We start from the raw sequence: 26,483 nt of genomic DNA, 5'->3' as shown, positions 1-26,483 counted from the left end.
GCTTCAGCAGTAGAATTGTTACCTGGGAAAATAACAAGTTTCCTGGGGAGAATGAGACAATCCTTTCTGCCAAGTAATTCCTATAAAGATTGAAATAGTTGCAGTTATACTAGAGATGATGAACTGGAATAGTAGATGCAATCTAGAAAATATGGAAAGCTATTTTTGAGTCTGTGAAATCAGCAAGATTGAAGTAGCATGATTTTCAAGTGAAACATCAAAACTCAATCTCTCCTTTTGTTAAATTCACAACTTGTACAAATGTATGTTGTGCTTTGTTTGCTTTCTGTTTGGTGTGCCACTTCAAATATGTTCAAATAGTATTAATTGACTGCACAATAATTGAAGAAAAGCAACCCCTGCCAAATGTTCCATTAAATCAAGAATACTATCACAAATGACCAATTTTTAATTTCATGATGGCTATTCGGGTGGGCAGGAATGAAGGAGGAAAATACGCAAAACAGCAAAACAAGTACCTCCCATTGGCAGCTTATCAAGGGCTTCCGCAAGACGGCAAGAACATTTGTATTACAATGTCATCCCAAAAATGACACAAATTGAGTAATGATACAATTCACATAACTTTGCACAATTATGTCATGACATTATGACATCATCTTGGCTCGTACCAGAAACTTATGCTCCTTCTTTTAACTTTGGATATCTCTAGAGAGAAAGGCAGAAGCAGGTGTTGCTCAAATAGTAACATTAGATTTATACAAATAAATCTCAGGCAGCAGAAATTACCTTGGGGAGACTTTTCATCCCTATTTTCTCATAAATATACTTATAAAAAAATATTTGTATGCCGATACACTTAGCATTGATAAAATCCCTCCATGGAGAGTAACCTAAAAAGTGAAGTATGTTTCTGTGCTGCCTGTGGAGAAGCACTCTCTCCTTTTTTTTGTCTCCTTCTTGAAATATGGAATGTAAAGAGATTCACTTAGAAAGGTTTCATAATAAAGACTTTGTGCTTCTCAAAATGCAAACCAAGATGAAAATACTCTAAAGAGACAAGCTAAAACAGTAGGACAATTCAACAAGTTATTCATATTTATAGAAACACTTCCCAATTTTGTTAAAAGTTATAATAATTGGGGATGTTCATGATTTCATTATTTGCCTTCACTAATACTATGGCTTTCATGATCTCAAGGCAGTCATTGTTTTATCTTTACACTGAAACCACATGACATTTTCATTTAATGATATTCTCTATACCATTTTTAAGACATCTTTTGGTGTGATATTTATATCACTATAGAATGTTTCCTGTTCAGCTGTTACATGAAATATATATTTGCCTTAGCTGTTCTCCCACACTATCCAAATACACTAATAATCATTGTTTATTGACCATAATTAGGAACAGTGAGTTGGTTGCTAAGTGAAGTGGTCACTAAATGAAAAATCACATGACCCAAGCTGTGCTTATAATCTTACTTCAGCTTTTTTTTTCTTTACAGTATCAAAAGGATATAACCCCAAATTGCCATATTAGCCCAAACAGTAAGGAAACTTTCCAGAACTCAACTCATGAGGAAACCAGGTAAAAAGGGAAATTTTATAACTCTTTTTCCCACTCTCTTCCCTTTGTAATGTTCACCCTGGTGGTGGTATAATTAGCAAGAATATAATTTATGTTTTTATTTACATTCATTGGAGAAGAAGGCATTACAAGAGAGTAAAAAGGCACATAATGGGGAATATGCATTGAAAAGAAATGCACTAGGACCAGCTCTTTACTAGCATTCTAGGTGCTGTGAGCAGCAGCTTCTTAAAGAGGGAAGCAAAAGCCTTTAGTGTGAAACTGATTATGTCAGCAATTTCAGGCAGCACTTGTAAGCTGGTGGGATGGTTCTAATCAAGTAATTAAGATCACAAAATTGAATGTCACAAAAGTGTGGTTAGCAATTTTTGGAGGGTGCTATTCTAAAGAAAAAGCAGCTCAGGAAGGGAGAAAGAAAGAAAAAGTGTCAGGCGTAGGGCAATACTAGTTGACTGTAATGGGTAACATGCAACTGAAAGAGGGAGAAGATGAGAGCGAGAGAAATGCTGTGAAATGCTGTGAAAATCATTAAATGCAATATTACATCCATTTCTGGGTGGATGCTAGAAATCCCATTTTATTCAGGAAAGTTGTACTGTTAGCCATCTAGCCTCGTTTTGCATGCATTGGCTGCCACTAACTTCACCATTATGGAAATAGGTCCTTCAAATTCTAGTTTGACAGATATGGTGAGCTAAACATCTCTTTCTGCATCCGGATGGTGTGACAATCTACATGGGATGGGGAAAACTGGCTGCCAAAATTCTTTCCAGATTAAGGAGAGAATTTTGAGATAGCCCATGTGACTCTGAACAACTGCTGCTCATGAGTGAACCATGGGATTTGCCATTTTGTGAGGTTTGTCTATGGGCTGGGAGTCAAGGGAGGAATCATCGTTATTCACAGTTCTTGATGTAGCATTTAAAACACAATATCTGAATCACACCTTATTTCTTAATCACTTTGGTTTTGAATTCCAAAAGATTCTTCCTAATGGCAAGTTATATTGTATTTGCTAGGTCAGTTAGAAAAATAACTTTTAAAGGGTGTTTTGAATATGGACTTTTGAAAATTTAATGGTGGATTAAGGGCTCAGAAGGACTTTGAATTTGAATTTTAAATGCAAACAAAGAATTTTTACTAGAATAGATTTTCCCATGGGAAAAATGGGATCTGTTTTTTTTTTTAATGATAAGGGGAAATTGAAGGTTGAACACTAGAGGAAGCTAAAGGATAAAGAAGACAAAATAGAAATCTATAGTAGAAGCTTGAACATATTTGTCTGCCAAGCTTTTGAACAAAGCAAATAAATTTCTTAATAAGGTTGACAGAACTTGTAATGAAATTACAGAATAAGAACTAGTTGCAGCATATGATTTCAAAATTACTTTGAAGCGGGACTTAAATTTAGCAAATAATTATAAAAATATGGGCACATACAGTAAATGGAATTGATGGATCACTTATTCGCAAAAAGAGATCTACAAATATTGAACGAGGGAACAAATGTGTGTGCGTGTGTGCGTGCGCGCTCTGCTAAGGTTTTGAAATATTTTATTAGCTGTGATATACAAAAGAACAAACTTTCTTTATTGGATATAAAGAAGAAATCTGCTAAAGGTCTGAAATATTTTTGCTTGAAACACAGATGAGCAGAAAACTAACTCTCGGACTCTTTTTGAAGGGATTAAAAGATAATTTTACAAACTCAGGAAGGAATTTGAGGTTCATGAGAGCTAAAAGAAAAAAAAAAGTTACTTCTGATTGCCCTTACTGTACTTTTCCTGACAAAGGATGACTGATGAAGTATTTGGATTTTTGCTTCATTTTGTTTTTCTTAAATAGATGAACTATGGGGGAAGAGTTATTGTGTTGTATTAGAGATAGTGATAAGTATTAATACTATCTTTACTTGCTGGGATGAAATGAGAACCTACTTCATTCTTTATTCCTTTCTTTTTTGTTTTTGATTTTTTTTGAAAAATTGTTCACACTTTTCTATTGTTTTGTATGTTTCTGTTTTGACTTTTTGTAGCCTGCATTATTCTTTTCATTTGTAACCCTTAATAAAATTATGTGGAAAAAATAAACAGGGCTTTCCTAGCCCTACCTGAAGATGCTATGCTTTGAACTTGGCAATGTTTACAAGCAAAATATGTCCTCTGCTCTTAGTGATCTTGTGTATATTTGTGTGTATGTATAAGATTGTGCACTGCTTAAATGTGGTACAGATAAAGATGTGGCTTAAATCTTTATCCTTGAAAATATAAGATGTTGATCTGGTATTCTGATGTGCGGTATTTGATTGGTTGCTTTGTAGAGTGCTGACTATTCCTCTCCATTGTGTTTCATTAGCGATGTCAGTGATCAAAACTAGGGCTACCAACTTTCCCACTGCAAAAATCCAGATCGGAAGGATCATTTAAGATGATAAATTCTGGGTTGTGTTGGTCCTCACTGTTTGGAGAAGGTTGCAGTGAAGTTTCCCTGATTGCAAGAGTGTAATTATTTTGTTTAGCAACTGAGCCAGAAACAACTTTATGCAGAGTTTATTTTTATTTTGTTTACTTGGTGGACAGAAATGGTGTAACAGTATGATTTGGAATGTCACTGGGAGTTCTCCCGCCACATCCCTCTCATCTGTATTCTTCACAGTTACTGCAAACAGGCAACCAGCCAGATTTTTTCTTTCATAATTCCACATCCCCTCCTACACCAGCCTGCCTTTTAACTTCCACTGATCCCCACAGGGATTCTACAACCGCAATGCCATTCTCATCATTGCATCTTGTTCATCATTGTGACACCAAATACCTCACAATTTGGAGAGGGGGGGAAAGACAGTCAAGGATATGAAGGGGAAAAGAGAAATAAACAACTTCCCAAGAGAAGCAGTTGTGCTACAAGAAACTACAGGAGGTAAGAGAAAGCCAATTTCTCTGCCAGCTGCTAGACTGAATGAAAAATACTGGTTGGGCAAGTCCTAAGAGTTTTAGGAGTTAGAGGGGAGGAAGAACCATGATACTCTTGATTTCTTTCCAAGTACAAAATATTAAGTGAGGGAGTAGATAGAATAAGAGCAAGAACAAGGCAGAGGGAGAGAGAAAATAATTAAGTGAAGTGTAATATTGTGTACACTACATTAGTGGGAAAAAACTGGATTTATATTCTCATTTATTAGAATTCCCAGAGAATGGTCATTTGTATTGCCTAAATATAAGCATGATATGGGTCAATTGGGAATTTGCAAGGCAGTAAAGTGTAACCATCATTCCTTTCAAATATGTATATTCTGATCTGAAAAGAAACATTGCTGCAAATGTACCAAAGTCCCTTTTGATTTTCTGTATCATTAGGACCTGGGCCTTTGCAAATTCCTTCATTAAATTATCTGATCCATATATCTTGTGTGGGGAATAAGATATTTTGAATATTGTAAGGGCACAAGCACTGATATAAATCTTTGGATGTTCTTTAAATAGTGCATATTTCAGATTTTATTTTCAGATATTTCACCTCACAGCAAAAGAAGTTATCAAAATTTAAAATAAAAAAGAGTGGAAAAAGTGAATTAGCAATAATTAAATATCTAAAGGCATAGTAAATAAGAATGAATTGATTATGTGACATCAAATCAATATCGGACACTTGGCAACTACATTCAAGGTTTTCTCCATGATAACCAATCCTTAATTTGGTCTTTCAAGTATTCTAATGGTAAATACATTAATCATTGTAACTAAATGGAAGATCATATCTTGAGCTCTGGTGGCGCAGTGGTTAGAATGCAATATTGCAGGCTAACTGCTCACTGCCAGGAGTTTGACCCTGACTGACTCAAGGTGGGTTGACTCATCATTCCATCCTTCTGAGGTTGGTAAAATGAGGACCCAGATTGGTGAGATAAAGCAGTTTATGCTTACAGAGGCTGTAAAGCACTATGAAGCAGTATAGAAGTCTAAGTGATATTGCTATTGTTATATATTCTGTGCTTTTGTGTTTTCAGCATCATACTTTAAGAAACTGCAATATTTCTCAATCAGTATTTTCCCCAAAGGGAAAAAAAGTCTTCAGCATCTCAGATAATTCTAGACAAGTATGAAAGTATATGGTATGAGAAATTTCAGATATGCTCAGTAGATGGAGTAAATTAGTTATTATCTATATAGAATTCCTTGCCTTAAATTGATCTCCAGGAATAGTACAATTAAATTAAATTAAAATGGACTGATCTTTTTCAATCACACTTTTCTAGAAAACATTGCTAAGGGGATGATGAGGGGAACCCAAGATTAGAATTAGGTTTAATTTTTGATGAACACATATAATGAACAAAGTTACCACTTGAGTGACTTGAATAGCACTGATTTTAATTTGGAATTGCAATTTGCAATACATCCATACACTCACACACCCACAGCTGTGGGAAATAAAAGATAAAAAAAGGAAGAACAAAGTTGTGCACCCAATGTCACATATAAGTTAATTGCTTAAGCTGAAGAACTTTGAATTTTCCAGTGTATAATTCTGTATCACTGAATTAGCAGCTTCATTTTGTGTCTATGTACAAGCCATATTTCTATCTTCATATGCTTAATAAGAATAGTGACCTTCATCAAACAGTTGATTAGATAAGTACTGTTTTCATCTTGTAGTCATTCTATGGAGATTATCATTTATGGCAGCAAAATTATCAGGGGTGTCACATTTTGAGAGAAGGGAAAGACTGCTTGTTCGGTTTCATGACAAACATGATGTAAGTTTGAAATTTACGTTATGAAATGTTACATCCATAAGAGACAGCATTAAAGGCTACTAGATACTCATCTAAAAGAGCAACACAATTGCTATGCAAAAAAGGGCAGGCAACATTTGTTATGGTTGTTCCATTTTTCCTAAGCTCAGGAGATACAGAAACCTTTTCATTGGTCTTCCAAAAACCGTGATTAAATAGCTTACCTGAGCTTTCCTTCTGAGAAAATTTTGTTTGAAAGGCATCATCAGAGAGGGAAAGGCCTTTGTCCTTATAGTCTTCAGCCTCATCTTCAGTGACAATTGTGTCTTAGCTCATTTACCTTTTAAAATCTTAATGAATAGCAGGAAATACTGGAGGAAATATACCCTGATATAGTTGTCAGTGTAATGCTTTAAAGGTCAGAGACAGTCTTCGGAATACTTTCCAGAATGAATTGGCAACTAGCTGAGTTCTTCAAAACCCCTGTAAAATCTTCCCTGAAACTTATGCCAGCTAATAAGCTGCAATCTGGACCAGAATGAGTTGATACAGCCAGCTCATAGAACATTATGGATGATATAAACTCATTATCTTTCACACCACTCCTGTGTCTGCCGTTTGTCTGTTCCCTTGCCAATATAACCTCCAGGGTGTTTTTTTTTTTTTTAGCTCCCCCCCCCCATACTTGGAGTTCTGCAGAACCATGAATGAATTCCTTGCCTGTAATTACCAACCAAATCAGCATTATTTGTCACATATCACCACAAGAACCATTTTGCTGGGAAGTCAAATATGAACAGGACTGCTTGTAAAATCTAATTCATAAGTGTTGCAATATATAAGGGATGATGTATTATTCAAGCAATAGATGAAGACAATGGTTCTTATAGGCTGCTGTTCCTTGCACTGGATATAGCAGAATGAAAACAAGGGGATTTGAATATCAGTTAGTAAGAGAGGGCAAGTTTCCATCTTTATTTGTATCTTCTGGTGGTGTTTTCTAATGTAAAAACATAGTAGGAAATAGAGATGAGGTGTTCTGCCCTTCATTCCTATAGTGACTCTTATATTTAATTTTCCTTGAGAATTCTTGATTATTTTATTTTACTGAATAGGATAATTCAGATTGTCCCAAATTTCAGGCAAAAAGTGATTATTTAGAGCCCCCTTCTTAATTTTCCTATAACAATCTTCAAGATGTTCATCTGAAAAGGGGCATAACATTTGAATTTTGATGATAGCAAGTATTTCTCTTCTTTTTCATAATCCAACAGTCAATTTTGTCTTTTTTAGTTCAGAGAATGGATACATCTTAAAACTGAGGCATATGTCTGGCTGCCCAATCTTCTCAGTAATGCCATTTTATTCTACTGCATCATTTTTGTGGATTATGAAGCTGGGAAGGAAAAATAGAGAAGGGATAAGAGATATGTAAGAGCTGAACACAGAGAGGAATAAGATATTCAGAAATCAGACAGAACTAAATCAAGCTGAGAATTAAACAAATTCTGGATTAATGCAAACAGCAGGAAACTACATAGAGTGTCTGCTGAGAATAATAATCAGCAAAGTGACTACATCAGAAAGGGGAAGTGTATTTAGTCACAGGCATGTTAGTAAGCACTGTCTAGTATAAATACAGCATTGTGACTTCACAATCCTCAATGCTGAGTTAAGCCATCTCCTCTTATGTCCAGCCTCAATGTGGCGGGGGGGGGGGGGGAAAGTCTTCAAAGCGACACAGGAAAATGCATTAGGGATGAAACTGAATGGTGAAGCAGAACATTTGAATGACATGTTCATTGTACCTCACAGAATAGAGGAAGAAATACCTACGTGGAGCCTCTGTGAAATGACACTTCTAGTATTACAAGGCTGAGAGATAGTGGAGAAATGAAAAAAGAAAGGGTATAAAAGTGAAAGAATAATTTTTGGATGTCAGACATATTGAAAAGTTTGTAGGAGTAAGATAATGTGTAAATCTGATAAACATGCATGCATGCATGCATACATACATGCATACAAAAATTTTCCTACATATTAAAGATATATACAATTCCAGGGAACCTGGACCTTCCAGAGGGTGTTGGATTTCAACTCATTGAAATCATTGTATTCATTGCCCTTATCCCACTTAAGAATTCTGGGTATGAGCTATAGGATCCCAGATTGATCCTCATTTCCTCAATTACATTTAAAGTGAAGGAAGAATCTTGCTGGATCAGATTAGGCAAGCAAGGCCGGGTGATGGGGAGTAAACTGCTTTAATGCAACAGGACTTCACCAGACTGAGTATGCACCATTAAACCCTTGAAAAAAGCAAAATATGGAAAAATGAGGACCAAAACTATATTTGAAAGAACAACTCACTTGACCTGTTAAGCATCCTTAAATTAACCAAATAAGTCCATGAAGAAGAAATTACTTCTTCATCTTCTTTTCCTTCTTCTCCATTAGCCTGGCTTTAAAAAAAAATCTTTAATTCAGCTGTCTTTTCTTCTTTGCTGATAAGTCAAAAAAGTTATTTGTTAATATACATCATGTTTTATTATTTAAACAATGGATATTGTACAAAAATATATTCTTTAATTCATGACCTTTTCAGCCAGCCTTTGACAAAATTTGGAGTGGAGGAGATTTATAAAAAAAATGCAGGTATAATTTGGATGAAAAGAGAAAATGCCAGTTGGAATAGGGGGGTTTGGATAGTAGGTAGATAGGTAGGTAGAATGGGGAAAAAATATGGCTTGTTAGCAATGAACAAATGACTTCATAAAGAATAGAAAAACTATGAGAACCTACTTCCTAAATCTATTTTGGGATTGTCATTTAATAGAGTTGCTGTATTGGAAGATTTGAGAAAATGAGAGTTAATAATCAACATCATTCATATTTTGCATCATGCTCACATTTCCTCAGACCCTTTACCTAGGGCAAAACAGAGAAGATGTTCCTTTCCAGTCTCAGCCTTCTCCCATCACCAGTCACATGAATGTTAAAAATGCACTTTTCAGACGGCTCGGATCCTGCAAGAAGAAATCTGTTCCAGCAGCCCATAAAATGTTTATCTTTTGATGTAAAAAATCTATTCTCCATTTCAAACTTTGATGGATAATTTGGAATAGCAACCTAGTTTGCTTTCAGAGTCACCAGAATGTGATGGAAACATTGTATGAAGTTTTTTTCAAGTATAGTTATTTTTATTTTTATAGTAAATAAATTAAATTAGACATTAAAAAACCTCCTCAACCATCTATGTGTGCTGTGCAACACAAGCTTTGCACACATACAATCAATGGCCTAACATTATAACTAAGCTTTTACTTTGATAGACAGGAAGTCTTAGGTGAATTAGAGAATGGTCTTAGCTGATGTAGGACATCAAATCATATCAACTGAACGTGTAGGAATTAAAGAAACTTTGAACAGATAATTAGAGTGCTTCTTAGTGAAAGGCCCATAAAATAAAATGTAATAAAGAATGAAAATGAAAATATTGCAATGTGGTATACTATTTTACCATGTGTATTTTTTTTTTCTGGTTGAATATTACTAAGTATTGAACAACTGAATTTGTATGGCTAATGAATAATGGAACAGAAAATTTTTTCATCTTTTATTAATATTAATAAAGGAGAATAAAATCATCAACCAAATTATATTATGGCCCATTGGTATAATCCATTCTGATGGTTCAGTAAATAATAGCAACACTCCCTGCTCTCTGTTCGATTTAATTTAAAATTGAAAGAAAACAATTATGTGGCAAAAATCTGCATGAAATTTAATGAAACCGGACAGAAAATCAGAATGTACTTCTGAGATAGTGAATTGATATTTTCTAGAATAAGTCTAAATAAGGTAAAGCTTTTTTTTTCTAGCACTAGATAAACACAATTCATTATGTTTAAACATTTGTTTGCAGATTTAAGAAGCTTGCATATTATTTTCAACACTGTGTAAATCTTTTTTTTTAATAGTGGAAGACATATTTCTCAAATATGAGCATCTGTTTCTCTTTGTCAGGTAAAAAGAGTTCCAAAAATATGAAAGGGAAAAAAAGGTACTAAAATAGTGGAATTAAAAGAAAATGTATTAAGTGAATTTTGTAATGGAATGTACATTTCTAGCAAAATGATTTCCCTGTTGAATTTATTATGGATTATGTATTTTCTGGCTGAAATAAATCCACATACTGTATCTATAGTGATGTAGCCTCACAAGTTTATCACTGCCAGCCAACATATTAATCTCAATTTCATTGGAGACTATTAGTACTGATGAATAAACATAACATGATTGCATCAATGTGTTGGGGCTACGTTTCACAACTGGCTTGCCAAAAGGAATGTTTATTTACCAACCAACTTTAACTCATAGATCCTCTGGGATATGCATGAGATCCATAAGCAGAGGGGGGGGGATACACAATCAATACTTTTATGTTTCCACTTTAATTGCTTCTCTTTTGAGTCTTGTTGGATTCCTGTAACTTCATCTTCATGTCATTGCAACTTCTTTGGCTCTTTGCCATTGTGTAAGGATAGGTGGAAATGACCTTATGAGACAGATATGGAAATGAGACAGGAGGAAGCCTAGATAAAATCATGCAAAGTTATCTCAGTCCGCAGATGAAAAAGGGGCATGGGAACTCAGAAAGGACTCTTCCTAGTTTCCTATAAAGTACAAGTAAAGAAGCGGAGAAGAGCATTCACACAAACCCTGCAAGGCAATACAGACAAGGAGGACAAACCATGTGTTGTAAAGCTTCCTTTACTGTAAAGCTGCAGTAACAAAATCTTTAGATCAAGCTTTAATGATAGAAAATGGGTTGCGTTTAAATGAACTTATTTTGCCTCAAGTCTCCCACAGACTAGGGTTCTAAATTTGAAACCCCTCTTCTAATTTATAGGTATATCTTCTAAATACTGAGCTAAAATTTCATTTCTAATTTTCAAAACAGTTGTCTCTTTTTCATAGAAAAGGTTTCTTTTTTTCCTCATTTTGCCCTACCCTATATATATATATATATATATATATATATATATATATATATATATATATATATATATATATATATATATATATACACATAACACATACACAAACATATATATCTGTGTGTGTATGCAGTATATATACAAATATTACACACACACACACACACACACACACACACACACACAGAGTTTCCCTGATAATAAGCTCTTCCCAGATAATAAGCCTTCCCCAAAAATATTGCAACACAGCAGCAGCCATGAGTTGACCACACTCGCCACCTCTCTGCACCTCAAAAATAATAAGACCTCCCTCAAAATAAGGCCAAGTGCTTATTTCGGGTGTCAAAAGAAAATAAGATCTGTTTTATTTTCATATAGACCCAATTCAAACCATCAGCTCCAACATAGAAATAGTTCAGTATTTCTCCTCCTCCTCCCCACTTCTCAATTTCCTTCCTTCCTTCCTTCCTTCCTTCCTTCCTTCCTTCCTTCCTTCCTTCCTTCCTTCCTTCCTTCCTTCTTTCCTTCCTTCAAAAGAAACATGAAAACAACAAGAAGATAGAAACGGAATTTCCAAGTTATATAAAATTGAGTAAAAAGTTCAAAGTAACAGTAGATTAGCATTGCACATAAAATGATCAAACCCTTTATTAAAATCAAGTCAAGAATAATTCACAAAAGTAGCCGGGATAATAAGATTCCTGTCAGAATAAACAATTAGCAAGAGTTTGCATTTTAAAAAAAAAACTCTCCTTATTAACAAGCCAGGCAAGACCTAATGTATTAAACACCCTTATGTTAAGAGAAATCCAAACTTCAAATGTGGTATGAGACTACAGTATATGTAGAATTATAGTCAGCTGCTGGTCATTATTTAGCCTCCTTCTCTTTCAGTGGCAAATGCCATTGGATTCAGTAGTAATTAAGATGTGCACAAGAGGATGTTTGCCTGAAAAAGAACAAAGTATTTGTTAACTGTCATTGCTCACCAGAAGCTAAATGGGAGGATTAATTCTCTTTGTTTTCTGCTGTTCCTCTTACTTGAGCTAATTGAGATCCCTAATTTTTTGGAATATATAGATACACGCACATGAACACACAAACATAATTTCTCTGAATCAGAACTGCCAGAGATTTGTTGGCCAGGAAAGATTGTCTTCTTAATTTAAAATATTAGCTTTTACCACATCATGCCATTCTACTGTAGTATAATATCAAGCTTTCAAAATGAGCCCATAGTATTACTATTTGATACAAAGTGGTTAACTGTAGTCCATGGGTTCTTGATGCTTATAATTTTAGTCACTTGTGTACCTTATGAAAAAAAGATGCTGGATACATGTTTTTTTAATGGGAGTTAATTGGTATATTTAGAAAATGCTTAGGAAGAGTTGCTTCAGACCTCCTGCCAGCACTTTTTGCCATTCCATCTGTAGTTGAAAAAAATGCTCTGACTATGAAAACTTTGTTCTTGAGATCTGTAAAAATTCAGAGACAGTGTGTCCCCAAAAATACAGAAATCAGTTCTCTAAAAAAGAAAATGGCAAGATGAAGGAGAATCTTTGTCCGTGTGTTTTTATACAAAATTGGCTCTGTTTATTCTAGCATTTGGAATTGGGAAAGGGATGATTCAATGGGATTCAATTCTAATTTGACATGTATAAAATAGCATGGTAGGTTTCAATTAATCTAAGAACCAAATCTACATCTCTCCATCTACAGTCAAAGAATCCTTCTCAAATATTGGTGAATTTAAATATAGCCTAAGGTCATCAAGGTTTACTCAGTTTGTAACTGATAATAATGGGCTTTGCTTATCAGTTACAAAAACAGGAGACAAGAATGATAAATTATCCAAAGATACCTGTAAAGCAATATCTATCTATCTATCTATCTATCTATCTATCTATCTATCTATCTATCTATCTATCTATCTATCTATCCTTCCTTCCTTCCTTCCTTCCTTCCTTCCTTCCTTCCTTCCTTCCTTCCTTCCTTCCTTCCTTCCTTCCTTCCTTCCTTCTTCATCTAATTATTGAAAATAAAGGTGGAGATAAATTCATCCAGGCACCTAAAATGCTGAACTATTTAAACGTCAAATCTATTTAATGGGAGGCTAAATGTACCACTGTGTATCTGCTGTTTTCTGGTGAAATACATATATCATGAATGTAATAAATCATTATGCTGTTGCTGATTGGTTATCAATGTTCACTATGCCATGACAAACAATTGTTTCTTGCATGGAACTGATAGCTGCTATTACCTGACAGATTACCTCAGACTTCATTAAATGAGAGTCAAAGGATCGAATAATATCATAAAGAAGTGTCTGTGGTGAACTGATTGATACGTTTTTAATTATAAATCAAATTTTAATTCGGTTGCTTGGTGTACTCAGGCAGAACTTATGAAATTTAATATATAAAATATTCATATGTGTAATAATTGAGTTTGTAATGTTGGTGAGTACCATTGCTCAGGAATGCAAAGAGTTTCCTCATTCATAATTTAAAGTTTTGTAATCTGCACCAATGCAGTTAGGAACTTCCAGCCTTCCCCAACTTAAAGTTTCTCAAATATATTGGGAAATTAACCTCCAGAATTCTCAGAAAGTATGTTCAAAGCCCCCCTCCCCCACAAAAAAATCATCACATCTTTATATCCCACAGGAAATTGGGTATCTTCTTACTCTCAGTCAAATGCTACCATTCATCATTGTATGTTATATAACTGCTTTGCATGTATATTATATAATTGTTAGATTGGGTAATGGATAGGTACACACAGGCAAGGTCCCGGAGTAAAATTCAATAGGGGCTTTGGTTCCGTTGGGCATGCGGTGGCTGAGGACAGCGCCGACGCTGAATGGGGAAGCATCGCAGGTCAGCACCAATGGCAGGGTCTGTACCAGAAAGGAGTCCACCAACAGGGGTCGTTTTACCGTGGCAAATGTGGCAGCCTTGGCTCTGCTCCAGGATCCCTTCGTGTTCTTAGCCAGGAGATGGTGTAAGGGCTCAGCAACAGTGGTTTTCTGTTTAAGAAAGATGCTATAGAAATTAAGGAGCCCGAGGAACGCCTGCAGCTTGGTTTGATTGCGAGGTGTGGGAGCCTCCTGAATTGCTTTTATTTTTTGTATGGTCGGGTGAATCCAAGAGCCATCGATTAGGTACCCTAAGAATCCAACCCTTGGCATGGTAATTTGGCATTTTTCTTTTTTGAGATAGAGGCCTTTGTCTCTAATTCGAGCCAAAACTGTTCATACACGTTTGAAAAGTTGCGCCTCATTTGCAGCCAATACCAAGATGTTGTTGAAATAGGGGATGACTCCTGGAATCCCCTGCAAAAGCCATTCCATGATGCTTTGGAACAGTCCAGGGGCGAAACTAACACTGAATTGCAGGCGGTGAAATTTGAATGCACCCCTGTGCATCACAATGGTTTGGGCCTCCAACATAGCACCATCTACAGGCAATTGTTGGTATGCCTGCACCATGTCCAATTTTGCAAAAGATTTTCTGGGGCCTAATGAATGAAGGAGGTGCTATACAATGGGTACAGGGTAGGCACTTTGTTGTAGCATTTTATTTATTGTGCATTTGTAGTCCGCACAGATGTGGACAGACCTGCCAGATTTGACAGGTGTCACTATAGGGGTCTGCCAGCGTGCGTGATCAACCGGCTCTAGGATTCCCTGGTCTACGAGCTTGTCAATTTCCCTGTCAATTTTGGGGCAGAGAGCAAAAGGTACTCTCCTGGGTTTTAGCCTTATTGGGGCTATGTTGAAGTCCAAACTAAAGGAAATTGGAGTCCCCACATACTTACCCAGACCGGTGCTGAAGACATCCTCAAACTCCTGAAAGATGGCTTCAGCACCATCGTCTTTCAAGGTGTTGATACCAGTCACCTCTAGGCCCAGGGCTTGGAACCAATCTAGCCCTAGGAGGCTCTGCAGGTTGCTGCTGACCACTGTCACTGGGAGTTTTCTGCTGAAATGCTTGAACTTCACCTGGAAGGTCCCTTGGCCCATGATGGGGACCCAATTCCCCTGGTAATCTAGTAAGTGGATGTCAGGGGTGCAAAGATGCTGCTTCTTTAGGCTAGGGATAGCCTGCTTTAGGGTAGACCATGGCATGGTGGTCAGTGATGACCCAGTGTTGATCTCCATCTCACATGGAGAGTCCTCGATGCGGACTGTGACCTTCAGCTTTTTTGGCCGCCTGGTGTAGATTTGGCCGATTGACGTATGGTAGGTGACTCTATTGTTGCCCACTGAGTGCCGTGGTGGCTTCTGCCAGGCCCCTTTGTTGGGCCTCTGTTGGCAGTTTGGTGCGCTTCTAGGCTGCCAGGTAGTGGCAGGGAATTTGCTCCGGCACACCTTGGCGATGTGCCCCTTTTGCTCGCAGCACTTTGTGTCGCAGAAACAGCAAGCCGATCTGGCATGGTCTCCTCCACAGCTAGCGCAAGGTGAGAGACGTGGTTTGAATTTGCGTGCCAGCTGGGCGCGGCTACTGTGCATGCGGCAGCTGTCATCTTCCTCACCCTATGAACTCTTGGGCTCAGCAGCCTCGTGATGTACGTGTGTACTCTTTCATGTGTCTTGTGGAGCGCTTTGGCACTGCAGAGTCTCAGTAGATTTGACGGCTGATTCGGACGCCCAGGCGATCTGCAGAGTGAGGTTAGATTTAGTGAATAACCTCCTCTGTAGGTTAATGTCCCGCATGCTGCAAATTATGCGGTCCAGAATCAGCTCATCCAGGTCTCGGAATTCGCAGTATGCTGCGGCCTTGCGAAGCGCCGCAATATACTCATTAATCAACTCACGTCCTTCTGGTTCCTGATGTTAAACTCATGCCGGTGAACATGCTTGGACGACTTGGGGACATAGTGTGTCCTCAGTGGCTGCTGGAGCATGGACCAGGTGACTGATTGCAGTGGTGTCAGCTCAGAGAGGACTTTCACCGTCTCGAACACTTCCCGGCCACAGTGCCCAAGGAACATGTTCTTCTTGCGGCCTTCAGAAAGGACCATGAGGTCATTTGCCTCGAGGAAGCAAATCATACCATATACGAATCCCAGTGCTTGATGACTGGGTCATAAGGAGTTGGTGGGGCATGCATAGCCATTTTGTGTTCTGAGGGTGTTTTGTTTTTGCCGCTCAAAAATGGCTGCTTGAAGCCGTGCTGAGCTCCGGGCTGGACGTACTTGCTGGATTGCTACGCTCTTTTTGGTTCGCCTAGATGCCTTCCAATCCCACCCTCGTCGCCAGTGTTAGATTGGGTAATGGATGGGCACACACAGGCTTAATGGTAAGAACAGCTCTTTATTAAGTACAACCCTTTTATAGGGAGCTGTCAGACCCTTCGACCAATAGGACTAAACCTATGTTCCTGATGGAACAGACGACTTTGGTGGAAACCACTGTAGTTAGAAAAAGTATGTAACAATAATGAGGGATACTGTATGGCAGGGGTATCAAACTCGTGGCCTATGGGCCTAATGCATCACACACTGGTCAACCCTACCGCCATTTTAGTGAAGGGGCAAAAAGTCGCAATATGTCATGTGATGACACGATGCCATGAATTTGACACCCCTGCTGTAGGGGATCTTGTCTCTGGATGGTAACTACCCACTATTTAGCAAGTGAAGCTGTTAAATCTAATATCGTATCATATTCTATTCTATCTATAGAAATAGATTCAAAATCCATGCACTATATTCCTGCATTTTCTTCCAGTTAACCCAATTCTATATTTACATTCCTTATCCCAGGGGTGAAATCCACTTACCTTTGCTACTGGTTTGGTAGCAATGTGAGTGTGTGCAGGATCTCCTGCACATGTGCAGAGCACATGTGCAAAGTGCATGCGCAGAGCATAAAAAATGAACGTGATGATGTCTGGGTGGGTGGGTGGAGCCTAATACTGAGTGCCTTCAAAGGTAAGTGAACAGCGAGGGGGGTTAATCTAAATAACTGTGCCACGTGATTTAGATTAGCTAGAAAGCAGGAAATCCTGCTTTCTAGCTAATCTAAATCACGTGTCACAGCTGATCATTGGAAAAACTGGTTCACTTGAACCAGTTTCATTTTTTTACTACCATTTGAGAGAATCAGTAGTATTTTTACTACTGGTTCAGGTGAACTATTTCAAACCGGTAACATTTCGTCCCTGCCTTATCCCCTCTTCCTTAGGTTAATATAGAATTTCTACATTATTTGTATTTTTTTCTCCATAGAACTAGACAAGGTTGTGACTTTAGTCTGAGAAACATCTTCCCTTCACAGTGTCATCTCACTTGCTCTGTAGATTTTGTGTGTGTAAAAAGAAGCTAAGAAAATAAAGCTGAGATCATATAGAGATGAAGCATGGTTAGTATGTTTTTAATTTTCAATATTCATATTGATGTTGCTATAGTGCCCTACAGTTATTATTAACAGTAATCTGATTTCAAAACATACACACAGAAGCAGTACTCAAATGTACTAAGAATGTTTGATGTAGACTGATGGTGACCTGGAAATTTATATGACTAAAGAAATGATTTTGTAATTTGCATAATGAAAGCTCAAATACGTTCTCTGTGATTTTAAAAAACAGTCACACAGTTGTTAATTGTCTCATCAAATAGAATTCCATTTAAGATCAACTGGAAGAGAATACAATCCTCATGTTAACTTGCCTTTCCATTCTGTAATACCTCTGTTGAAAATAATAGCTCAGTACAACTCATTTTAGCAAAGAGAATCTGTAATCAACTGAAAGAATATGGTTTCCTTCTCTAAAAGAGACAGGGAACAGTGGTCCTCCTGATATTTCTGATTGTATAATTTCCATACAATTTCCATGTCCTTGCTGGTTATAACCAGTAAGTCAGTAGGTCAGTGAATTGTTAAATGGTCTTTGAAATGATGAAGATCAGACTCAGGGTTAGCTGGTAGATATTTATTTACCCAATTTATGTCCTTCTCAACTCTAGAGACTTGGATAACATAAGAAATTAAACATATCTTAAGTATAATCAATGCAGAATGATATATCAATGACTTTAGCCTAGAGAGAAAACTGGATGTTTTTATTTTCTAGCATCTGTATCAAGATCTCTTCAATAATATCTATAAAGTCTGTCTTTTCCAATGCCACAGTCTTTGCCATCAGCCAATCTGCTCTTCAAATTTTGGTGATTCACACAGCACAAACACAACCCTAGCAATATCATTCAACTATCACCAATCTCCTCTACATCCTAAGAGCTGGATAGTATTTGATATATATATACTTTCATATGCTCCCAGGTGTCTAAGTTAGCTTCTTAGTGTTTCTATAATATTTTGCATGGTGCTAGCAGGTAAGGAAAAAAAAATATTGAAACTATTTCACCCTTCTGTTCCAATCAGGATATTTCACCTGCCAAGTATGACTAATTGGATTATACTTTCTTGCTTACAACCAAAATATGCCCTTGGCTACCTGCTTCAGATTCAGAATGATAGGCTGACAGATTTCCATATTTATGTTATCTTCTGTAACTGTGGCTTCTCAAAATTGCATCCCCTTCCTTACTTCTCGGTTGAGGGAAGCAGATTAATAAAGTTTATAAACTTCTGAGTTAAAAGAATATTATCACTAACATCGTCCCACTGAGAAACACTTTATGAAGAAATTTGCACTTGGAAATCTCAGCAAGATTCAGGCCTCTTTGTCACTGACACTATTAATGCTTTTCCAAATTTGCTTGATATTCCCAATAATGCTACTGGATTTATACTTACTTCTCTCTGTATTGGAAAGTACTGAGGAAACCTTAATAGGATTTATTCATTGGTTTCCTTTTTTTTTTTTTTTGTCTGGCAACTTATTTCTTAGTATTAGTAACAGGGATGTGCTGTACCTTCTTGTTGTGATAGTTGAACACAGAGGAGATGCCTCACCACATAGACAAGGGCTGTCAAACTCACAGCCTGCGGACCAGATGCGTCACATGCTGCCCACGCCCACACCCAGTTTAGCGAAGGGGAAAAAAGTCCTGATACATCACGTGATGCTGCTGTGACATTGGGAGTTTGACACCCCTGACTTAGACTGTTTCTAGACCTAAGCATAGGAAGAATCAAAGGCTGCTTAACACTGAATGGACATTTACATCTGGAATTATCTTTAAGTGAATAATAAGCAGAAAAATACTACGGAGAGATGCATGCTCACAAAGAAACAGATTATAAGTGTCTAAAATATCCTAAGAACTAAATAAGAAATGCAGGCAAGCTCTGCAAAGATTCTGGATGATTAAGGCAAAGGAAATACATTGTCTGTTTTAATAGATGATAACTTCCCTGTGTGTGTTAAAATAGTGGCTTACTTTACACAATGTAATCCTAAAGGATTCTTCAGGGTCTGACATGTATTTTCAGTGTCAATATGCAATTTATCTATTAGTGACACTTTTTCTTCTTTAAGGTACAATAGAATACTATTCCTAGTGTATCACAACCTGATAGATTTCAGATATAATTTATTAAATGACCAGATTGGCTAGGAATTCTTGGAGCGTAGTAGAGGAAGTAGAGAACATCAAGCTGAGCTAGTTTTTCAGAGTAGATGGCGAAAGTATTATTTTTATATGCTTTCCTTTTTTGTACAAAATCAGAAATGGATCAATAACTGAATCAACTCTGAAAGAAAACATGCAAAGAGAAAACTGGAAACAGGTAATTATACAGCAAGATTCTTAGTTGTCTCAGTGCTGGATGCTACTGTAAGATAACTGTAACAATCCAGTGTAAGTCATTAGTTTACTTAATCTTGTCATATTCTTTTCTGGTGCTATGTATCATTTAGTATGCATTTGTAGGGCAAAGGCTATATTCATCTGATAAGGAAACTGTCTTTATGGGAGACAAATAAAGAAATAGACCTCAGAATTCATGTGAAACAGAAATGACCAATGGGAAGTGTTTCCAAAGAGCTAGAATCTGTATGATAGGATTTGCCATTTAATAACTTGCAGTAATTTATAACATTATTTGCTTTTGAGTAAAGGCAATCCACTATTCATCTAATTTACGATTTCCCTACCACACATCAATTAGAGAATACCTATCACATTTTAATGTTATTTTAAAAGTGGATTATTTCACATAAATATAGTAAGTACTATTTAAGACCAAGCTAGACAACTTTCTTTCCAGCTATGTGATAGTATCTATTGGACCTTGACTGATCTCAGAAAGCAGGAATGGACCTGGTTTTGTTTGTACAGAAGATATGCACGCAACACTGGAAAATCACAACAGCAATCTCCAAAAATGACCACTCCAAGAAATTTGCATGTAGATTTCCATACATTCACAAAGAGTTCAGCTTGACCTGAGCAGGAGTTTACCTTAGGCAAAATTCTGTGTGGGTGTAGATTGTGCAGATGTTTCATTGTGTGAGATAAGTATTTTTGCATTACCCCTTATAGAGGCCTCCCTCAGATAGATTGACAATAGATGGATGGTTATATCCAATAATAATCTGTACATAGAAATGTTCAAGTTCCATTTCCTTCAAGATCACAAGGTATAAAGCTGAGTATTTTAAATTTGCTATGAAAATAACTGCTTTGCCTCTTCATTATTCAAATAAAGAGCTTTCAAGGACTTTTCAATTCTGTAACTAAAAACTAAAAAAAAAAAAAAAAACCACCATAGAGATAGAAATGCAGCTTCTAAAAAAGCTAAGCTTTGAGAGGATAATGATAATGGGCAAAAATATTCATTTCTCTTATATTGTTTTACTTGCCTTGATTTCAGTAAATGCAGATCACTGTTTGCAAGACGCCCCTTCTTTGAGGAGAAGCTTTGTATGAAAATATCAAGGACAGCTCAAGAGAATATGTCTCAGGGGAAGCATCACAAGAAAGAAAAAAGATTGATTAAAGGGAGATGTATATTTGGAAGCATCTGTTGAGCGATTGTAACTGAGTCACAGGATAAAAGGCAAGAAGATAAAAACAATTTTTTGAGATCTCCTCCACCACCCCTTTTTTTGATGGCATTGTTTCTTCATTCAACACATTTAAAAAAAAATCTAGGCTCTCCAGAATGCGTATGTTAAAACATGGACTTCCATATGAAGCTTTGTCTAAAATATTTCTCTTTATCTTTAGTGACAGTTTTGAACATAGTCTGTTCCTTTTCAGCCAAAATTAATAGGACACTTTTTATATTATTCCCCCTTTTCCTTTATCTTTTTAAAAAATCTTAACACAAAGATATCAATGCTCCTTTCTTTTTCTGGTAGAGAAAAAAAGACAACTTGTACACAATCAATTTTAAAATGGCTTATAAAGTTTTAGATTGTTGGTCCATCTGTGTGAGCACTGCCTGCATTGCTTGGCATCAGAACTCCCAAGATTTCAGATGGAAATAATTTGGTGGGTGGGCTACTTGATAATGGTGGGAATTGAACCTTGGATTCTTCATGAGTGGCATATGCTCTATCATTGAGCTATTCCCAATTTAAAAACATTGGAGTGCATGTGAAATTAATAGAAAAGAACTGGGGGGGGGGATAGTAAGTCAGAAACCAGAACTATGATTTGAATGTTGAAATTCCAGGTTCAGAGGTCTCTCTATGTTTCCAAATAAGACTGGGGAAAAATGTGTTTCAAGTTCTTGATGTTCTGCCAAGACATCTAAGCAATTCTGGGCTGTAAGAGAATCCTAACATTTTACTTACTATTTATTTGTTTTTCATATTAAGTGTAATAGCAGACATGATATGGTATCCACTGTCTCTGAAGACCATCATCTGAAAACCTTTTAAGCTTCATTTTGCCACTGTGAGAACTGCCTGCTGGATTATATGGGCAAGGGTTCACTGCAGGCTTTTAAGAAGAGACTGGATAACCATTTATCTGAAATGGTATAGGGTCTCCTGCTCAAACAAGGAATTGGATTAGAATACCTTCAAAGTCCCTTCCAACTCTGTTTTTCTATATTCTAATAATTAAGCTATTATGTAGTATCATAGCACAATACTGCTTTTGTCATTTTGATGAAAGTTCTGGGTTCAACGGATGCCTCTGAATCAGACCAACTCTTGCTCCTCTGCTTATGAAATATGTTACCTCCTCTGAAAAATGTAAACTTTTCTCCACCTTTTTCACAAAGTAAGTTAATTGCTCAGATGGTTGGGGGAGGGAGGAGAGGTCTTCATTCCTGAAAGTTGGGCTGCATGCTAACATGAGTGGCATAAGTATGATTGTTTTATCTTTTTACAAAACTTGTTTACTGCTTTTTAAACCTTCATTTCATGAAAATATATCCAATTTGAATCCCTGGATTTGGGCTTGATAGCAATTGTTTTTTCAAAATCTAACTACAGGAATGGAAATATTTAATTAAAATAGTACTATTAATTAAAATGGTAATATATACTAGTGAAGAAAACATATCTAACCATACACTGATTAAACAAAACACAAACAAAATCAAAACAAGCCTTAGTCCAATTGAATATAGGAAAGTATCTAATTACAAAAATCACAAACGTATAAGGAATTTATTTAATTGCTAGGAATCTGTACTGTAGCTACAAAAGGTCCATTAGAATTCTCCCAAGATTTAGGCAGGAAATATAATGCAATGTTTATGCAGTCCGGTCATTGATCTTATTAATAAGCCAAGCACATCACTTTTTCCATATTTATTTACAATCAGTACTCCTCTAAATTCTTTTTCCCCTTCTACAGGCTACTGCAGTATATTAGGATTATGTAAGACAAAAGAAAACCAGTTTTATTCCTCTCAGTATGATACTATTGTAGTAGGGTATTTTTTTTTGGGGGGGGGGTAAAACAGTGGTACCTCAGTACTCATTGTTAATTGGTTCCAGGAGGTGCATTGAGTACCAAAAATGATGAATACCAAACAAATTATTCCCCCAAATAATAATTTAGTGAGCCAAAAGGCAGGTGACACCAACAAGTTGTAGCTTCTTTATTGAGTACCAAACAAACGATGAGTACCAAATGATGCAACCAAATGTTTGCATCAAAATCTATTGAGTGCCAAATTTTATGAGTTTCAAAGCAAATGACTACCAAGATTCAATTGAAGTCTTTCCAGGAATTGAAGACATGCTTCAGTGGTTCCATTGCCGAGGGAGCCATTTTTATCTTTCTTTTCTATAGGGTTCATATATTTATTTATTTGTATAATATTTATCTTTTAATGTGGATTTTTATATTTGTTGTTTTATTTGATTGTTATACACTGCCCAGATCACTTTTTGTGAGATGGGAACTATGTGTACACATTTGATGAATGATTTTTTTTAAAAAAACTATTTTATTAGTTGCCACCAAGAACATGGAAGTGGAGCTGTATATGGTGATGAAAAAGCTTAATACGGATAGCTGAAATCTCCATCTAGTGGGAGGATGCTGGAAGTAGTTTACCGCATATACCAGCGATGGCGAACCTTTTTTGGCTCGCGTGCCACAAGTGGGGGGAGCACAGGGGGGTCGTGTGCCGGCATGCCACACCCATAATGCAACGCGTGACCCCCCAGTGCACATGCGCGCACAACGCGCGACCCCCCATTTTTACATGCTTTTTTCGCCCACCCGAGGCTCCAGAGGCTTTATAGGAGCCTGAGGAGGGCAAAAAGAGCCTCCTCCACCCCCCCGGAGACCCTCCGGAGGCTTCAGGGACTGTCCAGAGGCTTCCCTGACGCCTTCGGAGTGCTTAAACCGACCCTCCAAGCAAACCGGAAGTGACTTCCGGGTTGCTCGGAAGGTCATTTTAAGCACTTCGAAGGCGTCAGGGAAGCCTCCGGACAGTCCCTGAAGCCTTTGGAATGCTTAAAACGACCCTCTGAGCAACCCGGAAGTGACTTCTGATTTGTTCGGAAGGTCGTTTTAAGCGCTCCGAGGGCGTCAGGGAAGCCTCCGGATGGTCCCTGAAGTCTCCAGAGGGCCTCCGGGGGGGGGAGGGGAGGCTCTTTTCACCCTCCCAGGCTCCTATAAAGCCTCTGGAGCCTGGGGTGGGCGAAAAATAGCTTTTAAAAAGGTGAACTCGCATGCCCTGACAAATGGCTCCGTGTGCCACTTGTGGCACGTGTGCCATAGGTTCGCCATCACTGGCATATACTTTAATACAGTTTTTTCAAGCTTAGCAACTGTAAGATGCCTGGACCTCAACTTACAGAATTCCCCAGCCAATATACTCAGTCAGCAGGAACAACACAATGAAAGGCATGTTTGCTGGAAATAGTAATGGAGGATAAAGTAGGAATCACTGGGGAAATAGTGTTCAGTGGGGAAATATTTTTATCTATGATTTAAAGAAAAACAGTGTTGAAGGAATAGAAACAAGCACACACACACACAAATTCCATAAAGCATTCAGTGAAGTCCAGCAGCATCTATATCAAAATGATCCATGCTTTGTCCTGTTATCAATGCAGATTTCAGCTTTATGTAATGACACCATGCCATTGGTCCCTATTGTCTCCTATGTAGGTATTCAAGTAAAAGGCAATGGGGAATGGCAGCATGGCATACATACCCTGACCACTGGAAATGATGATTCAATAAGGAAATACCATTTAAGCAGAACTAAGAGAGCAGCTAAGAACAATACAAACATTATTTTATGGAACAGAATAATGTCCATATGGGTTTTGCAGAAACCCCTTTCTTTGTCTTAAAAAAAGGGGAAAAAACACCAAATTCTGGGCAGGAACATGATAGCTCTGGTACATATGCTTTAAGAATTAGAAGTGGGAGAAAGATACTGAAAATCCCCCTGTATATAATAAATAAATCTGTTCCTTAAGAAAGACTGATGAGGTAGCAAGCAGTAGTTTTAGGTTGGGAAGAACTCTGATGAAAACATTTGTCAGCAACAAGCTTCATATTGGAAATTTGGAAGGGCAGAAGCCTGAAATTTAAACGAGAGTCTCGCAACATAACTCTCAGATATGTCTACGCTGCAGTGGGCAATCAAATATTTTGTTTGGGACTTTATTCTTGTCTGCAATGAAGATTCTATCGAGTTGAGCTGTGTCAGGAAATATTTTGCCAACTCCAGCTAAGAGGTAAATTAAGGTCCCAGTGTTGTGGTTGGAAGTTGGGAAAGTAAGAGCAAGGAAGAATAAGAGAAAGGGTGATGACAAGCCAGTCTGTATACAAAAACAAATAATTGATCAGGAAAAGAAGAAATAAGAAGGACGGGCGCATGGTCACCTTTTTGTCACATGATATTCTTAAGGAATAGGGTTAGAGGCTCCAGAAGTTCACAGAAGGAAGGTAGGCAACTCATTTCCACAGTTTCTCATACCTGCTTTATGGCTGTGTCAGCTCAATGCATTCCGGAACTCTAAAATGAAATTCAGACCATCTCATAAGATGGTCACTGGTATTATGCTCTTTTTCTGGGTCTAGAGCTACTGAAGGCGATCAGACAAAGAAAATTGTCTTTATGAAATCCATCTTAGTGCAGGTTGCTCCACAATCTCGGGATCTCTGTTTCTGGGGTTCAAAGAGGCAAGCTACTGGAGCAGCCATCTACACCTCATGGAAAACTCAATAACTTATTTGGTCTGTAATTACAAGTCTCGCTAAGTTGAACATTATAAGAAGCCTCTACCCATGTGAGATCATGCTTATGAGCAACAAAGAGATCTACTAGGTTAATTGAGATCTAGCATCAGAGGGTTCAAATGATTACCTTGAGCAAAATTTCTAGGAAGAGCAATTCTTAGAGCTAACTGCAACTTTCCTTTGAATTAATTCAGTTAGAAATAGATGGAAAACATTCTTTTCTTCTCATTTTGGCTGACATTTTCTTCTCATTCTAGCTGACCTTAATGTTTTGCACACATTAAAATATATGTGTATCATTGTACACTCTGAACCTACCAATACTTCCTTAAATAATTTGTTTTTTCTTTAATTAGCATAGTAGCTATTTTGCCTGGAATACTTCAGATAAAAGATATTCTGACCAGGTGTGGTAAAATGCTTTAGATTGGTATGGGTGTTCTGTTAGTGCCTCACACTCAAACACATATTTTCATGGGATCTCATAGTTAACCATGTGAGGCCAGGAAAAGATTGCTTTTTTAAAAAAGAAGTATATGCACCTAAGCCCTCTTCAAAACAACATTTCTGCTTTGTATCCATTTTCTTTTCGTACCCT

The 26,483-nt window shown here is 37.2% G+C and overlaps 1 protein-coding gene across 5 annotated transcripts in view; it reads left to right on the top strand.

Annotated features, from left to right (window-relative positions):
- The window catches only part of CDH12 (cadherin 12), a 790,632-nt gene that overhangs the window by 334,977 nt on the left and 429,172 nt on the right, over positions 1–26,483 (top strand). For 4 of the 5 annotated variants that reach the window (XM_081952525.1, XM_081952524.1, XM_081952521.1 and 1 more), the window contains exon 3: positions 1,473–1,555. The exons of the other annotated variant lie outside the window; for it this stretch is intronic. The gene's annotated coding sequence lies outside the window, so the exon portion shown is untranslated. The remainder of the gene's footprint in view (positions 1–1,472; positions 1,556–26,483) is intronic. 5 annotated transcript variants of the gene reach the window in all.

The sequence above is a fragment of the Natrix helvetica genome (assembly GCF_964273705.1).
Source record: "Natrix helvetica genome assembly, chromosome: 4".
In the NCBI taxonomy this organism is placed as follows: domain Eukaryota; kingdom Metazoa; phylum Chordata; class Lepidosauria; order Squamata; family Natricidae; genus Natrix; species Natrix helvetica.
The sequence above is the reverse complement of the archived record's forward strand: the minus strand, read 5'-3'. Positions and strand labels throughout refer to the sequence as shown.